This window comes from Eptatretus burgeri, chromosome 4 (genome assembly GCF_056783735.1).
Source record: "Eptatretus burgeri isolate ZD-2024b chromosome 4, Ebu_testis_v1, whole genome shotgun sequence".
Taxonomy (NCBI): domain Eukaryota; kingdom Metazoa; phylum Chordata; class Myxini; order Myxiniformes; family Myxinidae; genus Eptatretus; species Eptatretus burgeri.
This window is the reverse complement of record NC_140964.1, coordinates 27910919-27928011: the sequence shown is the minus strand read 5'-3', so window position 1 is coordinate 27928011 and position 17093 is coordinate 27910919. Positions and strand designations below refer to the sequence as shown.

Here is a 17093-nt window from a genome sequence, read left to right as displayed (position 1 = left end):
AAACAGAAAAAAATTTTCCCCTATTTTTTTTTCACTATGAAAAAATATATATTTAAATATTGAGTTTTGGAACAACAAAAAAAAGGAGTATAATATATTTTAAATAGGCAGTTTTTGAACAAAACAAATAGGGGGAAAAATAGCAACCACTTTGGTGTAAAAAAAAACAAAGTCCAGGAAAATAGTGAAAAAATAGCAGCGAATCTGGTGTAAAAACACAAAGTATCAAAAAATAGTGAATAAAATAACAACCACTCTGGTGTAAAACAAAGTACAGAAAAATTGCGAAAAAAATAGCAGCAAATCTGGTGTAAAAAAAAAACAGTACAGGAAAATAGTGAAAAAAAACCAACCACTTTAGTGTGAAACAACAAAGTACAGAAAAATAGTGAAAAAATAACCAAATTTTGAAGAAGAAAAAAACACATGGGGGGGGGGGGGATAGGGAAACTAGAAGGGCACTCTGAAGAGCACATACCTCCGCCACGTAATGCCTCAAACCATGAGAACATATCTGGCCCAATACATTTTTGAAATATCATGCTATACAGTACCATATTGTTTTTGGCCTCTCTCTCAATGGTGAAGAATCACAATAAAGATTAAATAATTATCGTGTCCAGATCCGGATTCGGATCTTCACCAAAATCAAATCAATTTGTCCTTGCAATACACCTAACCTGTCCACCAAGTTTCGTCTGAAACTGTGCACACCTTTTTGAGATATTGTGCTATATATCATTTTTAGCCCTATCTCTCAATCGTGAAGAATCACTTTTTTAAAAAATCGAGTCATCGGATTCGGATCTGGATCTTCACCAAAATCTAATCAGTTCGTCCTTGTCACACACCCAATCTGTCCACAAAATTTCATCCGGATCTGTCCGCAACTTTTTTAGATATCCTCTACACAAACAAACAGACAGAAAAACAGATAGAAAGGGGTGAAAACATAACCTCCTTCACCTGCAGTGACGGAGGTAAAAATAGCAACCTGCACTGCACCTGCACTGCAACCACCGAAATCTCCAAAATGATTTTTAAAACTAGGATTGGAAACCTTTTTGCTATTTTTTGGAAAAAAAAAATGTTTTTAAATAGCATTGAAACACCAAAAATAGACTAAAAATATCCAAACCCGTATTCCCCGCCCCATCCCTTTCCCCATCCCTCTCCCTTTCACAGATCTCCCAATGTCTCTGTTCCCCACTGTTTTGTCCTTCTCACTCCTGCCCCTCTTGTCTCATCCCCCCCTTGCTGTGCATTGTGTGTTAGCTCTTATACGAGCCTCAACAAGGTATACAAAAAAAAAATGGGGGAAAACATTTTTTTTCCTTGCTGCAAATCGACTCGGGTAATGATGTTCTGACATGATTATCACAAGGAATTGGTCATGTTGTCGGCGAAACCACCACCCCTCACTGGCTTTTCTTGTGGGGAGGGTGACTGTGACACCCTGCCAGGCCTATAAACACCTGAAAAAGGGCGGATGAGCTCCCTTCAGGAGCGAACGGCCATCGAGTACAGAGATGGTGTTTCCTAAAAACACCCAACGGGGGAAGGAAAATTTATTTCTTTCCACCTGGCCTCGTTACTCCCCTGCTACACAGCAGTCCGATGAAGAAGTTTCCTTGTTTCAGGACTTGGTGAAGGTTTTTTCCAGTTTTTCCTCTTTTTCTTTTTCTCTGTTGCCCTTCACATTTCATGGCTTTCAGCCTTGTTTAGGGCCAATTTCAGAATAAAATAATAAATAATTATTATTGGTAAAACTCAGGGTTCGATTCACCATCTTGGTTTCCAGACACTGTTTTCCACACAAGTAAACCAGGCAGTGTGGTTAATTACTCTTCAAGTCATGGACACCCATGACCACCGCCTCTTAGGATTGGTTGGTATAATCGGCACCACCTGGCCAGCTAGTATTGCAAACAGCATGTTCTCAAAAACCAATATGGCAGATCAAACTGCCGACTTTCCCCCAGAATTCCTTGCGGCACACATGTTGTGATGTCACAATGGAAAACTCCATTGATGATGTGACGTAATCTGATGAACAGAGGCAAAACTAGTTGATTGAACTGAAGTGCTCTGTTGGAATGACATCAGGAGAATAAAACGAAACGGCAGCAGAACTTGGAGTCTTACATACCCTGTTCATTACATGGCGTAATGCATTACAACCATGACACTTGTATATTGGTCACCACAAATTGACTAATTTTAGAGGATATTGCTGAAATTGTTGATATTATGACACAACTTGGTGGATGAGTTGGTTCGGTGATAAAAACAAGCCGATTCGATTTTGGTTCAGGTACGAATCCAGATCTGGCCTATCAGTGGGATACAAAACGTAAACTGTTGAGCTTGGTGGAGGAATGCACTCTACCGAGTGCCATTCTGGTTACCTCAACCACCAAAGGTGGGTGAGGTTTATATTTTCACACCTGTCTGTCTGTGAACAGGATGTCTCAAAAAGTTATGGACAGAATCTGATGAAACTTGGTGGATAGGTTGGGAATGTGATGAGGATAAATTGTTTCAATTTTGATAAAGAGCTGGATTTTTGGTGAAAATTTTAAGTGATTCTTCACAATTTAGAGATAGGACCAAAAATTATATCCGCAGGAGCACATCTCAAAAACTTATGGATGGATTATGACAAAACATGGTGGATGAGTTGGGGGGATGACAAGAACAAGCCGATTAGATTTTGGTTGAATTACGGATCGAGATCCGGCCTATCAGTGGGATACAAAACGTAAACTGTTCAGCCTGGGGAGGTGTGCGCTCCACTGAGTGCCATTCTAGTTACCCTCGCAGAAGGAGAGGGTATTTATTGCATTTGGGTCTGTTTGTCTGTCTGTTTGTTTATCACCTGCAGGTCACAATTTTAAAACGATCTCAACGAAACTTCACGACATGGTCGAGTTTGCCAGAAGGAAGAAGACTCTTCTTTTTGAGGTCAAAAGGTCAACATAGGCCAAAGGTCAACAACTTAGGCGGGATTTCTAAAATCCTCAATTTTCATCCGATTGACTTGAAATTTGAAGGGGAGTTATATTTCAGGTCACTGAATTAAACCAACCAATTGTTTTTGAGGTCAACATGGACCAAAAGGTCAACATAGACCCAAGGTCACCAACTAAGGTGTATTTCTAAAATCCTCAATTTTAATTCGATTGACTTGAAATTTGAATAGGATATATATTTCAGGTCACTGAATTTAACCAGCCAATTATTTTGGAGGTCAACATAGACCAAAAGGTCAACAACTAAGGTGAGATTTCAAAAATCCTCAGTTTTCATCCCATCGACTTGAAATTTGAAGAGGATTTATATTTCAGGTAACTGAATTCAGCCACCAATTATTTTTGAGGTCAACAAAGGCTAAGAAGACAACATAGGCCAGATTTCTAAAATTGTGAATTTTCATCCGATTGAGTTGAAATTTGAAGAGGAGTTGCATATTTGGTCATTGAATTTAACCACCAATTATTTTTGAGGTCAAATTTGTTTTATGGATTTTGCAAGTATCGTGCTCTGCACAATATCTTCTTGTTTGTTTTTTGTCCGCACAGAACTATAGTGTTTTTCTCCACAACCCATTGTCAGATTGTGATGAAATTTTCACCATAGGAGCGACGGTTCGGGTCAAATGTTTTCTTGATAATTATGACGTCATATGTCACGTGGTGTGGCAGCCATGTTGGAAAAACTGAAAAACTTTGGACCTCTGTATCTCTGAAACCGCACGAAGGAAAAAAATCAAAACTTGGCACATGGCAAGTACTCCTCAAGTGGAATCAGTGTGATTTTTATTATGTTATCATAGGTGCCTTCGTTATGACATCATGATTGCATCTGATCAGTATGAAAAATTTTGAGTGTCATCTTGGGATAAAATGGTCCATAGAAAAGAAATTGATGATGTCATCGGTCACGTGATTCCACAGCTATATATTGATATATATTTTTTTTAAACCTTCAAAAATCTTCTCTGAAGTGGCTGAACAGATCAAGGCGAAACTTTACACGTATGACCACCTATCAATGAGGAACAAAAGGTTCACAGATATGATGTCATAGGTCACAAGTTTGGCAGCCATATTGGATTTACCCGGAAAGCTATAAAACCAGAGTGGTGTCAAAGCCACCCAATGCTCGCCTGTTTATACATTTATCGTTTTTCGTTTTTCAAAGACGAGTCTAATAATATTTTTTATAAAGCATTGCAGTGAAGTCTGATCCAAATAATTTTAAAGCAATATATGTATTTATATATTGTAATCAGTAAAAAATAGCGTGGTCGATAAAAAATAACATTAGAAAGGAAATAACTTGCACCAAAAGCTTTAACATTTTCACGCTCACGCTGACGCTCACGCCGGGGGTATCGCGATAGCTCTCTGTTCTTTGAACAGGCGAGCTAAAAATCTTCTTCTCCAGAACGGCTGGACAGATCGAGGGGAAACTTGACACAAATGTACTCCAAGCCATGTTTGTATATGTTTGTTAAGGGATTATTGATGTCACATGTTTTGGCTACCATATTGGATTGAAGAAAATATTAAATAATGTTTTCTCTGGAACTGCTTAATCAATTGATGTGGAACTTCGTAATTATAATCTAGTAGTGATGGGGGAATACATGTTTTCAATTTCACCTTGATAAGATGCATTGTCTGGCAGCCAGAATTTTGATTTTTTTTTATTTTATTCTTTTTGAATACGGATCACTCGGCTGTGCCTGGATGGGTTTGAAGGTAGAGGTGTAACAGCTGAAATGAGAATCCTATCCAGGATTCATAATCCTCATGACTTCAACTTTGCTTTTTGCATGTTTGGGTTCCTTCTGATGACTCCAATGCAGGACTGTACCGATTTGGTCTTCCATTTAATTTGAATTGAATTTATTTTAATCCCATTCTAAATTCAATTGAATAAATAATAATAATAATAATAACAATAATAATAATGATAAAAGTCATGGGTCAGGGTCAGCTGTCCGATGAAGCCAGACGTCTTTGTACCCGGTCATCACTACCAGCAGTTATAAAGTGGCACTTCTAGTTATGTCTCTTATTAATTACGTAACACACCTGTACACACTTTTTTTTAAGGGTAATTAAAAAAAAAAACATTTTGCATTTCTTGTTTTGATCTGGTGTTGATAAATTAGTGTGGTCTTGATGTGGCACAGGCATCATGGGCTGAATGGCCTCCACCTGTGTCTATTTTCCTTGTGTTACACAAACAACACAGAAAACTACACAAGCACAACACAACACAAGTAGGGGTCAAGGTGATTGTTATATTGCCATTTATTTATTATGTACATGCATTGCTTCTTGTATATTCACCTGCCTGTGATTTTTGTGATTAAATATACCTGATCGCAGGGGTGAATTCTGTGATTGTGGTTCCTCTTTGGTGATTAGAGAAAACCCGTTGAGGAATAATTGACTGTGGAAAATAATGCGGCATATCTAGACCTTACAGTTCACCTCTCAGCATCGCTCGGCCATAATTGGGGACGAGGCGAATGGTACCAATTAGTACAACATTTGGCTGGTTTGACGGTCCAATGGGTACAGTAGCAGAAGTGGAAAGGCTGCAATCCTGCCCGGGACCGACTCAGCTCACCGTCATGGTCGCATTGAGGTAACTCACTGGATTTGAACCTGGCAACCTGACGAACCGTGCGAATCCAACAATATTTAGCGCTTTTTTAATTTAGAAGCAAAATGTCAAAGTGCATATAATTATTGAGTGCAATGGGTATTGAAAATATGGGATTATACAGGTACTTTAACTCCATTCGAAACAACCTGAGAAGGAACACAAATATGAAAAAAGAAAGAAAGAAAAACGAATGTGACTGTGATGAACAGTTGAGCAGCTTTGATTCCCGGCAGTGTTCCTCCAACTCACAAACAAAAACGTTGACGGGAAAAGGAAAGGAATCACTCATGAGTTTTTAATAAATAAAGGTTTATAAATGAATGCAAAAAACGACAGTAGCAATAAATGGTGTGTGTAGTTAAATGGCTTCCAGATCTAAACTTCCTCTTCTCCTCGAGCGGCTGCGATTGTTCCCACATTTCTTGGGGGACTTGGCCGGGGAAGGATTTTCGAAAAGTCTTTCACGAACAGACTGGCCAGACGTGATGTTCCACCAAAAGTGGCAGGAATTTTTTTTTTATTTCTTTCAGTGCCGGCGATAACTCACCTGCTCTTCACGAAAGACACCATGCATGGCCTTCTCGGGATCCCTTCCACATCCATCACCTCTGTATACTTCAAACATAAACAGATAACCACACCACAAATCAAAAAATGGCTGCGAAGGATGCCCAAGGCTGTACTGTTCATATTTTTGCAGTTGAAATGTAAAGGGAAATCTCAAAAGCATTTTGGACTTCTTCAGTCTTGTACCAAATGCATTAATTGTAAATAATTGCATTAGTTATTTTTCTGCTGATTTCTAATCCACATTAATTGTTAAAATTGAGACACGACGTGTCTTCATGATTTCTGATTATTATAATATGGAATAGGCAAAGCCATGAAGCGAACGTAGAATTCTTCTTACATTCGCTTCTGACTTTACCTAAAAAACATTAATATTACCTCAAAATTACCTTCACAACAACAACTACACCGCCTAGAACAGGATCTCATCTAAAAAAAAAAAAATTCCTCAACATTACCTTCACAACGACAACTACACCGCCTAGAACAGGATCTCATCGAAAAAAATATATATTACCTCAACATGACCTTCACAACAACTACACCACCTAGAACAGGACCTTTTCTAAAAAAATTAATATTACCTCAACATTACCTTCACAACAACGACACCACCGAGAACAGGATCTCATCTAAAAAAATTAATATTACCTCAACATTATACCTCAACAACATTACCTTCACAACTACACCACCTAGAACAGGATCTCATCTGAAAAAAAAAAATTCCTCAACATTACCTTCATAACGACAACTACACCGCCTGAGAGCAGGATCTCATCTAAAAAAAAAATATATTACCTCAACATGACCTTCATAACAATGACACCGCCGAAAACAGGATCTCATCTAAAAAAAATATATATTACCTCAACATTATACCTCAACAACATTACCTTCACAACAACAACTACACCGCCTAGAACAGGATCTCATCTGAAAAAAAAAATCCTCAACATTACCTTCACAACAACTACACCGCCTAGAACAGGATCTCATCTAAAAAAAATTAATACTAGAAGCAAACGTAGAATTCTTCTTACATTCACTTCTGACTTTACCTATAACTTGTTCACAACTGTATACGCAATTTCCGGTTACTTCGGCCTGGATTCGGGATCAGCGATCAAATAACGTAAATCACGATTAAAAATTATTTTTTGATGATGGGGGAGATATCTTTATTAAAATCAGTGGAGGAAATATACACCATGTCTGATATTTGGGTCTTTCATGTCTCTGACGATGCCTTTATCTCCCGGCATGCATAGTTCCCCATGACAAAAAACCGGAAGCAAAAAAAAACCGGTAGCAAAAGGGTCATAGCCAACGACACGGATTCCAAATTGCCAAAGTATTGTTGTTTCCTATTCTCTCATGTGCACGCGTTAAGTATAAAGCTCACTACGTTCGCTAATATAAATTTCGTACGCAGATGCTGCTGGTTGCATCATTCCTGGAAGCGTGGCTGTGCCACTGATGCAGTGCCCCCTGCTTCCAGTAAGCTGGTACTCCTTCTGCCGACCTCGGAAGGATGACAGGAGCTGAATCAACCCACCTGCTGTTATTTAACGGACGATATAGGGGCTCGAACTCAAGACCCCCAGACCATAAGCCAGCCAATAGCAGGCTTTTTTGGGTGGTCGCTAGACCACCGTTATTCTCAGGTTTTCCGTCTGTCTGTATGTATGTAATGGACAGCTCTGGAGGCCAGAGGAGTCAACCAATTTTGATGAAACTTGACTGGTAGGTTCATACCAGGATCGAGTTGTATGATTTAGAGCACCGTTGCTATGGACGCCACCGTTGCCTAGCAACGGGACTTTGAAATTTTTGAAAAAAATCCGAAAAATATTTATTTCTTTTTTTTTCGAAAATCAAAAATCGGCTTCCGCACTTTTATGCGAACTATAATCAACCTCATTGTCAAAAATTTTCAACTAGATCCGTCAAAAACTGTATGACTAGTATGCGATTATATAGCGACCACCCATGTCGCCTACCAGTTTTTATTTGTGGTCCTCTGCAAGAAAGGAGGGTTTAGTGCTGCCAACGCAGCTCACGCAAGGATTACACTGGGTAGTTTGTCTTTGCCTTCTCGGTGGTATAGTCCAAACAGGAATTTGAAATTTGTTCAGGATGCCGGTGATAACTCGCCTCCTCTTCTCCAAGGACACTCAGTTTATCCCAAGCTATCCTGCCAGCCCACACGACATATAGCTTCCGGAAAATTATAAAAAAAAATGTTCGTTATCATTCCATGCGAATGGCTCAGACGTTAATATTGCGGTTGCAAGATTAGTCTCGAAATGGAAAAGGGTATTGTTATCTTCCGAATGGTACTGAAGTTCCTCAAACACAAACAACGCGAACAAAATCAGCTTCAAACATTGTAATCGATGAACAGAAATCCCCTCAATCGTTGAAGTTCATCACGATATAGGGGACAGGTGTAAGTAACAGCTGCAGGATGAAAACAAATTCAACAAATAAAGCTCAAGATCCCCAACAATGAAACGTATACACGACTTGTTGGGACATTGTACACACAACACCTACAGGGAACCATCACTCAAAGCGGTGAAGGTGTCCACCAAGGAAATATTTTCATCGTAAGAGGAAAGCTTATGTACTGACAAGCCCGTTTACATTAGTGGTAACTACGTTGGGAGTAATGAGTGCGGCCTGACGGACCAGGCCGTTGCAGGGGCATCCGCCTGCTACCCGGCGATAAGCCTGGAAAGCCACAGACTTTCTCGGTAAGCAGGCTTCCCATTTAGCTGTTGGAGCGCAATCTCCTTGTAGGTTTGGCACGCCATTTCCCTCTAGCAGCATTGCTTTCATCACGAAGATGGAAAGGGTCCGCACGGGATCACGTGTACGCGGTACGCCTCAACACAAAACTGTGACTGCAACTACAATTCGGTAAAATTACCCACTTGTGGATGGAGTTTGGAGTAAAAGATGGGAGGAGGGATAGGTGGGAGCTGAATTGTATGGTTAACGAAGAAATTGGAAAAATTCAACCAAATGCACTTCGATGTTCATCTTGTCCCTCATGTGTGTAAGTAATTTGACATTTGATTGAAGTCGTTTTTCCCCCCTCTTTCTCTCTCTTTCTGAATCTTTTAATCTTGAAAACGACTTGTGCTTGCTTTGCATCACTGAAGAGGAATGTCCGTAGAACAAGTTATGCCCATTGAAACAGACGAAGAGCAACAATGAAAAATAAACACAAAAGGAAAATTCTCGTGATAATTTCATGTAAAGATCTCACTTAAGGCCACACAATTCTGATGCCGTCACGAGAGGCGCGTGTTTGTGTGTGTGTGTGTGTGTGTGTGTGTGTGTGTGTGTGTGTGTGTGTGTGTGTGTGTGTGTGTGTGTGTGTGTGTGTGTGTGTGTGTGTGTGTGTGTGTGTGTGTGTGCGTGTGTGTGTGTGTGTGTTGACATATTCACTGAACAACCCCTGGTAGCATCCTTCCATTGATCTGGTTGATGAGTCAGACCACCTGTTGAAATCTCGCAATAACCTTGTTGTCGTGGCCCCCGGTAACGAATGCCACGTGGAGGTCTTTACGTAATCCTCCAGTGATTAATATTATTGAGCCAAAAGGATAGTCACAACTCCATTTGTTGTAACACACTGTGGTGAACTTTAACACACTCTCAATGTAATTGCAGGTTTTACTCCCATTACACTGCGATTCCTCTTTTAAGAAGCTTGAGGTTAATGTCCATTTAATATATGTACACAATGTGCCAAACTGCACAGAAAAAAAAGAATATCTACAACAATAAAGAAGATATAAAACTCCCCTCTTGTACCTCCCTCTGACTGTGTGCGCTACCTTATTGTCCCCCACTCCTCCGACAAAGTAAGAGACAGGGGACATTAAAATGAGCTCCGTCCGACTGACCAACCGATCATCCATCCATTTACTTTTGTGTGGGCGATATTTCAAAAACCGTTGAACAATTAGCTTTCATATTGCAGACTTCAATTGGCCAGAAAAATTCATAGAAATACTCTAATTAAATTTGTCTTGTTGACAACAAATCACGACAACATCAACATACGATCGTCACAAAACATATTACTCAATCGTTCCCGAGAAAAGAAAAAAAAACCTCAGGTAGTGTATAAGCACAAAACCCGATCGAGGCCTCAAGGCCAATTATCAGGTTTGATCTGGGGCCAATTAATTTTATCTAAACAGAGCCCTTGACCTTCCTCTGGATGAAAGAGGAGGCTGTGCAAAGTTTGGTCACACTGGTTCCTGCATGCATAGTCCAAATGCATAAACAAACAAACAAAGAAGAAGACGTCGTCGTGCATAGCACAACACTTGCAAAATCCATAAAACAAATTTGACCTCAAAAATAATTGGTGGTTGAATTTAATGACCAAATATAAATCCTCTTCAAATTTCAAGTGAATCGGATGAAAATTGAGGATTTTAGAAATACCACCTTAGTTGTTGACCTTGAGCCTATGTTGACCTTTTGGTCGATACTACCTCAATAATAATTGGTTGGTTGAATTCAGTGACCTGAAATATAAATCCTCTTTAAATTTCCAGTCAATCATATAAAAATTAAGGATTTTAGAAAAACTACATGAGTTGTTGAGCTTTGGTCTATGCTGACCTCAAAAAATAATTGCCGGTTGAATTCAGTGACCTGATATACAAATCCTCTTCAAATTTCGAGTTATTCGGATGAAAATTGAGGATTTTAGAAAAACCACATTAGTTGTTGACCTTTGGCCTATGTTGACCTCAAAAATAATTGCTGGTTGAATTCAGTGACCTGATATACAAATCCTCTTCAAATTTCAAGTCAATTGGATGAAAATTGAAGATTTTAGAAATACCACCTAAGTCGTTGACCTTTTGACCTCAAAAACAATAGGCTTCTTCCTGATAACAAACTTTACCATATGGTGAAGTTTCGTGAAGATCAGTTTAAAATTGTGACCTGTAGGTGAGACAGACAGACACAGACAGAATAACAAAATTGACTGACCAATATACTTGACAAATCTTTGATTTTGCAAGTGACAAACTTTCTTTTTTATATATATATGAGATGGCAGAGTGCTCACCCTCTGCGTGGGTTGAGTTTGTGCATTACTTGTTGAAAAAAGTACAGTCTGTGTTTTGCAAGAAGGATATATATATATATATATATATATATATATATATATATATATATATATATATATATATATATATATATATATATATATATATATATATATATATATATATATATGCCTGTGTGTTTTGTGCTTGAAAGGTTCGAGATTATCGAAAGCAGTGATCTTCAGCAATTTTTAGAAGGGGGCACTTTTGCCGATAAGACATCAGTGTGAGAGCCACCACACTGCCTGCAGGACTCAAAAATGGCTGCTATTAGCCCCCCCCCCTTTTCCACGTACTTTGTTGTTGTTGTGGTGGTGGTGGTGACTGGGCTGCAAGCATAATTGTTTGCATTTTCCATCTACTGAAGTCGTGATGTAACGTTTACGCTTCAAATTGTAACACTCATTTGAAACCATTGGGTCAATTTGATTGCATTTATGGCGGATCATGATGGGGTGTTTTCACATTTGTGTATTATCGGCCACGCACCAGGGGCCACACTTTAGGCCACCAGTGGCTTGCGGGCCACGCAATGAAGAACAGGTCTAAAGGGTACGTTCCAATAGTAGTAAGTGCCTCAGGAGTCGAAAGTGTCAAATCTCTCAAGCACATAAAAGAAAGGGGTCGAAAAAGGTCCAAGTCGTTTAATCAACCTGAAGTGTCCAAAGGGTCCCAACAGTCTCGAGGGTCGAAAGGTTTAAAAGGTGCATTGCAATAGTATGTAATTAAATGACGTATGTGCAGGCAGGGTGCAACTGACGTTCAAACAGTTTGCAATTATTAGACATATAGTCACACAGCTTCATGGATGGATGGAGTCTTAAGGGTCTGAGGTCTTAAAGCATCTTCTGGGTCAAAAAATGTCATGGGTATTTGGGGTCTGAAAGGTCTTAGGGGTATTTTAAAGGCTGATATGGTGGATTAAAATACCTTGAGGACAATCGCTGGGTCGGACTTGGTCTATGTGCCAAATGTGGTGGTTGTCAGCCCAGAGGTCTTTGCAAAAAAATGCAAACAGACAGACAGACAAACAACAAACATTATTTATTAAGATATCTATTCCTCCTGACATTATGTCAACTTCATTGTATCACGGCAGTGATTGGCTGAATTATGTTGCCATGGCAACCATCTCGTTAAATTGGCTTGTCTAGGTGATATATTTCAAAAACCGTTGAACATTCAGCTTTCATATTGCAGACATCTATTCCTCACACCCCCCAAAGGCAGGGGACCCAAAGCATCAGCTCCTTGTTGAGACAGTTTGAGATGTGGATGTGGCACAGGCATGGTGGGTTGAGTGACCTCCTCCAGTGTCTGCGTAACCATGCTAAAACGTGTGACATTAAAAAAAAGAAACAAATAAAGCAAACTATGTGACATATTCAAAAAGGTGTACGAACAACATACCAACAATTAATAGTCCAAAAAAGGCCAAAGTTTACATTTCACAATCTAAGTATCTACAATTGAGAAGAACATGTGTATATATATATATATACATACATATATACATATATATATATATATATATATATATATATATATATATATATACATATATATATACATATATATATACATATATATATATATATACATATACATATATATATATATATATACATATATATATATACATATACATATATATATATATATACATATATATATATATATATATATATACATATATATATATATATATATATACATATATATATACATATATATATATATATATACATATATATATATATATACATATATATATATATATACACATTTTTTTTTTTTTTACATTTACGAGCAAGGTTGCTGTTCCTGCACAGGATTCGGAATGGGGTACTGTTGGAGCTGGCAAAAACACAAACGGCGTCTTCTGTCATCGAGCCAGCAAGCTGGGAGCAACAATTCACATTTATTGCCACCTCTGATGCAAGTTAAATACTCTAATGGTGGTCAGGTGCTCCATTTGAAACTATATGTTTGACACATGTAGCTTTTTGATGCCCAGGGTCCATAATAAATTTTTATATGTTGGTGTCAAAGTCAGTGACCAATTGCAAATTAACACTAGCATACTGTTTTCATCAAATGAAGCTTCGTTAAAGGTTTTGATGTGTCATGGCAAATTGTGAATGTCTTATTTATCAAACTTTTTGAACGCCCCACACATGTTCAGGTTCAAGATGGCAACCGATTCCCACCATAGATATACAAGTCAGTGCTGCAGTCAGACATGTTTAAGGGCACAGATTGCAGCCTTAAAGAATGTCAGAATGATCTAACGCCTTTTCATTTCCCATATGTTGGCAAGTTTACGTCTGCGGACCATCTACCGGCCTATTGCCTCAAGCCGTCAGCGATTGTTTTCTAGCGGAGAGCTCAGCTCCACTTGTAGTATGACGACATTCTCAATGATGTGCTCTTAATCTTCCCCCGAAGCAATGCTGTCGGGATCACTGCACACATAGCTGCTTATTGACTGTGCAGATCTCCTCTTTAAAAGATACCTACCAGAGTTGGTGGTAAGATATGACATTTACAGCCAGGGAAACGTCCAAAAGTATTTCGGAAATAATTTGATTGTGTTTTCACCAATTACTTCTTGCACAGCTCGATATCGAGGCATTAAAGCTAAAACACCAATACTGACTGAACACAAACATTTCACAAAAGGCAAAGTATATACAAAGACAACGACACAAGAAAAGAGGAATAACCAGTGGCAGGTCATGTTTGACACCCATTGACTGAGGAAGTACAATAACTATGGGGACTGGGTGTGGCACAGACGTCATAAGAGGTAAAGCTCATGATCTTCAGAGCAATTTATTATGAAATAGCAAATACAACCTGTCACTTCGCTGATGGGAATATTAAATGAGGGGGAGAGGGAAAGAAGGGTGAGATAGAACAAAAGGGGTAGGAGAGAGAGAGAGGGAGGGGTGAGAGAGGGGTGGTATGGAGTTTAACGGCCATCCAAGAGATGGCACACACATTGATGAATCACCCTGCCAGTGAAACACATGGATGACAGTTTACAGCTGGGTTGAGATTTGAACCTAAGCTGGACAACTTACAGCAAGGGTGCGAACCACTCGGCTCTCCTGCCGTGATGTGGGGATTCATTGCTGGGCATTTTGTAGCCACTGAAAACATTTTTCAATTCTCTCTTGAACTCATTCTAATCCTCTAATTTATTTTGCCTACCGAACTCCGGATATGTCCTGATGGAGAACTGAGCCACAGTGTCGCCATGGAAGCTTGTGGAGATCGAAGCTTTAAGAGTGCTCACCAAGTGGGTTAAGCACTCAAACAAGCACTCCAATGGAACGGTCAAACAAATTAAAAAAAAAAAAAACAGGCAAGCACACACCTCTTCGGGGAGTCCATTTACAAATCCAAACCTACCCCTTTGTACCGTGTCCGTATGTGCTGTCAATATACTGCTTTGTGCTTGCAGCAACTGCTGCTTGCATGCAGCGACCTTTGCCACCATCCGGTTGACTCGCTCTGAATCAGATTCGTACATGCTACACTGAGGAAGCCGTAAATTCAAAACGAAACTATTAGTCCTCAACAGCCCCACCCCAACCCACACCCCCAATATGCGTTTCACCTACTCTCTCACGGACCTTGCTAACTGCGCACACGCAAAGGCAATATACTCATCCTTTCACTTGCACACAGGCACACTCAACTCTACCCACACAGCACATCCCGTGGGGCTTCAGCGCGGTAGCACATGGTTGGCGAGATGGCTGTGCAAATCTCCACAACAGCGCCACACAACACAAAGCCACACACAATGGGCATGGGTGCGAGTTTTGCCCACGCACCAGCAAATCCTGAGCACCGCACACAGGCATGCGCACACCCTCAGAGAGCTCCTTTACACATGTATATCCACCCATTTGTACAAAGTCCGTGTGTGCCGTCTACATACCCCTTTATGCATACAGCAAATTGACCTCCCGATCGGGACACGAACTCCGTGCATAATACCGCTATCGACGGTAGGGTGCTCGCCAAGAGGTGGAAGCACTCAAGCAAGCACTCCAATGAAAGTTGACAAGGAAGGGCTGGCTTGGCAAGTGATAACAAACCAATTGGCAATGGGACATACCCGCAAAAAACAAAACATCACCGATTTCTTAACATTTCCAGATTTCACTCCAGATTGACAGTTATTTCGGTCACATGATCTGATCCTCAAAACAGAAATTATATTTCTATTACACACTTTAATCAGTTCGTGAGAGTAGATCATGGAAAAATTGCATCATATAATGCATTAAATCTCTCCAAGCTCCAAATTTGAAAACTATAACATTTACAAAAGCGACGTACACAGCGATTGGTAGCTATGAAGATTAGGCATTCGATAATATGAGTGAGGAAAGTGAAGAAAAATTTGAGCCTTTTATTGTTAAGAAACCATTGTGGCATGTTTGAAATCAAGGTATCGCTAAGCAGCCCCCCCCCCCCGCCAAAAAGCAAATTAAGACCCCTGTGAGGGAGAGTGAGGTGACCAAGGATGACACCTTGATAAAGGATAATTAAATAAGACCGTTAATTATCTTCAAAAGAGGTGTTTAAATTAACCCAAACACCCAATTTTCATTCATTCACTCCCTTGGTATGAATGAAAAGTTTGGTGCCTCTAGGTTTCATGATTTTGGAGTTATGCAGGAGACACAGTGACTGACTGACTGACACACTGACATTTATTAGTACAGATGAGTGATAGAATAAAGATGTTTTCTGTGGCACTAATTCCTTTCACAAATTAGAAGCAAGATAAAGAAACAATGGGTGTGAATGTTTAACCTTTGACCAATGGGGACGTGTGTGTGTGTGTGTGTGTGTGTGTGTCCGTGTGTGTCTCTCTCTCACTTGGCTTTATGAAGGTGGGGGTACTTGTACACAATCTTGGATGTTGGAGATCTCGAGATCACTCTTGGGAGATCGATCAGCTGTCTCCGTGCTGCGGGCCTGTTCAGGAGAACTGAATGGGGCTACACACCAACAACCCCAAGTCTAGTTTAAACTTCAATACATTTTGTCTCAACAGTCATCTGGTTAAGTGGTAAATGGAAATGCTTTATTCATAGAATGTTGAACAAATTAAGTGGGACATGATTGAGTCTTGTTTCACAAGTAATAAAATTTGAATCCAGGCATCTTGATTCCAAGCTCTGATCCAGAAAAATATGGTCAGAGCCTGAAGGCACAGTTGTCTGCATACCAGCTTTGTTGGCAGAACTCAACATCAGTATTCATTCTGGGGGTTTTGATTGCTCTACAATTACAATTTTTTTTATTTTTTTGCAACCTTAGGTCAAATCTGTAGTTGGCTTAGCATCAGACGGACCTCTGAGCATCTCAATCCTAACCCTAACTGATAGAAGATTGTCAAACACTATTATCGCGATACCCATCCTGTGCCTTGGCCAGAATTGACGGCAGTGTGACATTGACGAAGACCGATGTTTGCACTCGATAGGGAGACCTTAAGAGATCATCCTTCGCATCCACATGGAGACGACAAACCATTTTACCACTTTTGGTGTCACAGGACAAAGCTGCAATCATTTTTTTAAATTCTCTGTTGAGGAAGCCTGGAATGTCCATTGGTCCATTCCACTTACACCTGTATTGAATTTCCTGGAAAGGTCATCCATT

At 39.7% G+C, this 17093-nt stretch overlaps 1 long non-coding RNA gene across 3 annotated transcripts in view; it reads left to right on the top strand.

Moving 5' to 3' along the window:
• LOC147027688 (uncharacterized) overlaps positions 1–16591 on the top strand; it is a 36725-nt gene extending 20134 nt beyond the window's left edge. For 2 of the 3 annotated variants that reach the window (XR_015057183.1, XR_015057181.1), the window contains exon 3: positions 13235–16591. This is a non-coding gene — a long non-coding RNA (uncharacterized LOC147027688). The remainder of the gene's footprint in view (positions 1–13234) is intronic. The other variant, XR_015057182.1, reaches the window with a different exon arrangement.
• The last annotated feature ends 502 nt before the right edge of the window (positions 16592–17093 follow it).